The sequence below is a fragment of the Sinocyclocheilus rhinocerous genome, unplaced genomic scaffold (assembly GCF_001515625.1).
Source record: "Sinocyclocheilus rhinocerous isolate Xijiao unplaced genomic scaffold, SAMN03320098_v1.1 scaffold832, whole genome shotgun sequence".
Classification (NCBI taxonomy): domain Eukaryota; kingdom Metazoa; phylum Chordata; class Actinopteri; order Cypriniformes; family Cyprinidae; genus Sinocyclocheilus; species Sinocyclocheilus rhinocerous.
Genome location: NW_015641039.1, coordinates 479,873 through 484,090, shown reverse-complemented (window position 1 = coordinate 484,090; position 4,218 = coordinate 479,873).

Here is a 4,218-nt window from a genome sequence, read left to right as displayed (position 1 = left end):
ATTTCAGCCTTTCTCATTGGACAAGCCCATCTTGAGAGGCGTGAATCTTCTCAGACCTTAAAGGCCTCACATCAGTGACCCGCCTTCAGTCTGTGGTTCTGTTAGATTCTGAGAAATGAGGATGTGAGCTAAAACGCTCCTAAGTACACCCTAAATTCGCACCAGGCTTCGGCCTTGACTTTCCATTCACCAAGACCCTCTGACTCAAACTGGTTCTTTTTCATCAACCAACTTCAGCAAGATCAACTTGAGCCTTCAGATTGCATCAGGACTCTTATAATGAATTATAACTAGTTATGATTAATTATTCCTATTTCCCCTTTGAGCTGATTCGCTACACCTGTTTATGTGAAATAAGCCTGCTCCCGAGCAGGTTTGAGCTAACGGACCTGTTGCTATGACAGCAACTCCAGGATGAGCTTCGAAGAACTTAACAATCCTGGATCATGTCAAATCGTCAACAATAAAATCCAGCTAATGTACAAAGAACGGATCCCTGTTTTGTGATAGTTGTTCATGAGTCGCTTGTTTGTCCCGAACAGGTAAACTCCCTGCCGTTCTTCTGAAAAATCATTCAGATCCCACAAATTCTTTGGTTTTCCAGCATCTTTTGCATTGTGTTTCCTTCTGGAGCATCAGTGAGCGTTTAAACTTTTTGTAATAGTTGCATGTAAGTCCATCAGTTGTCCTCAGTGTGAAAAGATGGATCTCAAAATCATACAGTCATTGTTGGGGTTCTAATACACAAAAAAAATGCTGGAAAACCAATGAATTTGTGGGTCCTGAAGGATGTTTCTAACTATAACTAGATTTCTAAATCTAACTTTCTAACTACAACTATGTAGAAAAGGTACATTGACATCTTGCTCTGACCAAAGTGATTTGAACACACCTGACATCATAATAATGACTTTCAAACTTGTAAATATGAACTTCCTATTAATTCCTAGGAGCACTTCCCAGGATTCGAACACACCATATGCTCCCTAGATCAGTTCAGACATACAGTATGTTGGCTATTTTATTGTCACTGGTTTTGTTGTGTTGGCTATTTAGACATGCACTTCTCAGAACTCCTGTTTCCCTTTCAAAAGGGAACTCCACGCTGCGTCCTCTAGAGGGCTCTATGGGAACGCCTCCAGCGTGACCGGTGTCTGAAGCATGAATGAAAAAACGACAATGAACTTGACATTGGCAGGTGGCAGCCTATGACGTAAACAATAAAGCGAGTGCGGGTATAAAAGAGCACCTGCGGAAAACGTCATCCTCTTCTTTGTCTTCAAGCCTTGTGTACGGAAGCACATGCGTTTGACTCACGAGGGATAAGGATGCGCTCACTGTTTGCATTCGCGGAACTACTAGAGCAGAGGTCTGTACTCGAGTTTTTGTCAGCGTTTGCACGAGCGAGTTCGCCTCTTGAGGGAGTTGAACAAGCTTAATGCGATGCATTCGCGGCGGTTTCTGTTTTTGCCTGATTCTTGGGAGAATTTAGTGTTTGAACAGAGTGTGTTTGGCTCTCGAGGGAGATATAGCCACGCTGCGAGATGTGATCATGTTGAGAATGCCTGTATGCCTGATTCTCTTTGAGAATTGAGCACCTCTCACCTGCGTTTCGGGTTTCGCGGCTGCCGAGGCAGTTAATCAGACCGATCACGGGGATTGTAGGCGGGGCATGGAAGGAATCTGACGAGGAGTGCTTTGTCTTTCAGAATTCCTTTTTGGTTTCTATTTATTTTACAAAATAGGAACTGTGTATAATGTGGGATATCTACATTATTGGTGAAGGAGGCTCCTGACTTGGTGTAATAGCAAGGTTTTTGAGTTGTTAGGCTCTTGTTTGAGCCTCCTCTGAGCCTCCTCATCCTCTCAGCCCAGGTACGTGTATTTAGGTTGAGCATGGTTTCTGCTATTCTTCAGCCCTCATCCTGTTTAACTATCTGTCGAGGTGCAACTTACTTGCAGCAGGGACAGAATAATTAGTATGTAGGCTCTATCGTGAGCCTCACTAACTGTCCCTAGCGCTGAGTGTAGTCAGGTCTTCTCTCGTTTTAGAGAGTCGTCATGCTGAGGCCTCCACTCTTAAGAGTTTTTCTACTAGGGCTGAGTGTTGTTAGGCTTCCTCTCATTTAAGAGAGTCATCCTGCTGAAGCCTCCGCTCTTCAGAGCGCCGTCTTTGGCAGTAATATGAGTTGTGGGCTCTTTCTTTTTGAGCCTCACTAACTGCCTCTGGCGTTGAGTGTAGCTAGGTCTCCTCTCGCTTTAGGGAGTCGTTATGCTGAGACCTCCACTCTTAAGAGCTCCCCTACCAGGGTCGAGCGTTGTTAGGTTTCCTCTCATTTAAGAGAGTCATCCTGCTGAAGCTTCCGCTCCCCAGAGCTCCGCTTTGGCAGTAATATGAGTTGTAGGCACTTTCTTTTGAGCCTCACTAACTGCCTCTGGCGCTGAGTGTAGCTATGTCTCCTCTTGGTTTAGAGAGTCGTTATGCTGAGACCTCCACTCTTAAGAGCTCCTAAACTAGGATTGAGTGTTGTTAGGTTTCCTCTCGTTTAAAAGAGTCATTCTGCTGAAGCCTCTGCTCTCCAGAGCTCCGCTTAGGCAGTACTTTTGGTGTGTAGGCCCTTTTTTGTGAGCGTTATGCTGAGACCTCCACTCTTAAGAGCCCCTCAACTATGGTTGAGTGTTGTTAGGCTTCCTCTCGTTTAAGAGAGTCATTCTGCTGAAGCCTCCACTCTGCATAGCTCCGCTTAGGCAGTATTAATATGTAGGCCCTTTCTTTTTAAGCCTCACTAACTGCCTCTAGCGTTGAGTGTAGCCAGGTCTCCTCTGATTCTAGAGAGTTGTTATGCTGAGACCTCCATTCTTAGAGTTCCATATTTTGGTGGGTGAGCTAGTCTATAACGTTGGCGAGCTTTGAGTCTGCCTGTAGAGGTTTGTGTCTCGGGTTCTGGCAAAAGCGATTTGGCTGGGGCAGGGATGATGTTTCTTGAGTCTTTGACTTAGGGAATCCAGTTATTTGGGCACTCATCCCTCAGCATGGCAGCGTTGGTATACCATTCCCCTAGCGCCCTCTAGAGAACGCAGCGTGGAGTTCCCTTTCGAAAGGTAACGTCTCAGGTTACGCATGTAACCATGGTTCCCTGAGAATAGGGAACGAGACACTGCGTCCCATTGCCATGCTTCGGGCATTCCTGCCTGCGTCTCCTTCAGACAAAGAAGTGGATGACGATTTCCGCAGGGGCTCTTTTATACCCGCACTCGCTTTATTGTTTACGTCATAGGCTGCCGCCTGCCAATGTCAAGTTCATTGTCGTTTTTTCATTCATGCTTCAGACACCGGTCACGCTGGAGGCGTTCCCCTAGCGCCCTCTAGAGGACGCAGCATCTCGTTCCCTATTCTCAGGAAACCATGGTTACATGCGTAACCTGAGACGATTTATTTATGTATCCATCCTGGCTTTGGCTTTTGACCACAGCAAAACAGTGAAAAAGCAGTGTGTAGACCAATCAAAGAATAAGTAATAAAACATTTTGTAACTAAGTTTATAATTAAATAAAATCAATTCTCGTATAATGAGAAAAATCTTATTAAATAAATCTGCTTTTTCAAGCTTTTAAAATAGCCTTGTGGTCTCTGACACCCCAAACAGAACAGGACAGTTAAAGCTCTGAAAATTTATTAAATTTTCAAAAGCATGACTATTCTTTGTAAACTTGAATTCTTTAATTCTTAATGTTGTATAATAACTGTCATTTTTTCTGCCTGACTTTCCTTAGGATTCTGCAATCACCTTTGCAGCTATTGCCTGGGGATATCTTATCTCCAAAAGACCAACACTTCAAATCCTAATCCTAGCTGGCTGACACCCTCTTGACACCCAATGCCACCTATTGTATCTGAATGACAGCTTCCTACATGTCGAATCTGATCATTTTTTTCACATGCCCACATGTGTGTACTCCTCACACAAGCTCACATACAGCTTTGGATTGCTTTGTAATGTCCCAGACCACCAACAATGATTTAAAAAGAGGATACAAAATACAAAAGGTAAGGACATTTTTGTTTGGATTCTTTTTTTCTTAAAAGAAAGGTCAGCCCCTTAGACTTCACAGACAGCAATCTCTGTGAATCTAAAAAAGAGACTTTAAAGTGAAGCCAACAACCATGATTTGCATTTGAAAGCCAGCATTTGAGAGAGTAAAGGTGATTCCCCCCCC